We start from the raw sequence: 863 nt of genomic DNA, 5'->3' as shown, positions 1-863 counted from the left end.
CATGTGTGATGTGCTCCATGGGGTTTGAAGTTGTTCTAATTGATTTGTGCAGCTGCTGTGTCCATGGGATGTATGGTTGAAATGACATACCTAGCGCGCACAGTACCTGCAGGCAGATCCCATTCATTGTGACTATGGAGTTTGGGGAGGGAAAGTGGTGATATGAGGGTGTGTCCTGGGGCCATTTGCATTGCCAAAGACTATGGAGAAAGTCCCATAATTTTCCTGTGCCCCAGTCTGGTGCAAGGACCATGTGCTCCTCGTACCCCCTCTCAAAGTTAGCGCTGCCACATTAATTCAGGGGCTGAGCATAGGGACATGTGTGATGCTCTCCCTAGAGTTTTCAAGGCGTGTTAATCCATTGGTGCACTCCCTGCATCCATGGGAGGGATGGTTGAAATCATACACTCAGTGTGCATGGTCCCTGTGGGCAGATCCCATTCACTGTTACTATAGAGTTTGGGCTGGTAAAGAGGTGGTGTGGGGGTGTATCCTGGGGTTATTTGGGCCGTTAAAAACGATGGGACATGTCCCATAATCTTCCTGTGCCTCAGCCCAGTGTTAGGACCATGTGCTCCTCGTACCCCCCCCTCCAACTTGGCGCTGCCACATTAATTCAGGGAGGGCCAGGAAAAATCAGGAAGGAGTGTTCCCTGGGGTTTTCAAGGTCTGTGAATCCATTGGTGATCTCTGCAAGACGATAGGAGAACAAGTGGAGAAGATGTGTGCTGCCCTCCCAGCCCCAATTACGCAACTTGGGGGGGGGTGTAGCTCAAAAACGGAACCGCCGATTTCCTTCAAACTTGGGCATTGGGGTACACCCATAAGGTACTATAAGACCCCCAAGTTTCAGAATTTTTGGA

This window comes from Coniophora puteana (assembly GCF_000271625.1).
Source record: "Coniophora puteana RWD-64-598 SS2 unplaced genomic scaffold CONPUscaffold_17, whole genome shotgun sequence".
NCBI lineage: Eukaryota > Fungi > Basidiomycota > Agaricomycetes > Boletales > Coniophoraceae > Coniophora > Coniophora puteana.
This window is presented reverse-complemented; position numbering follows the sequence as displayed.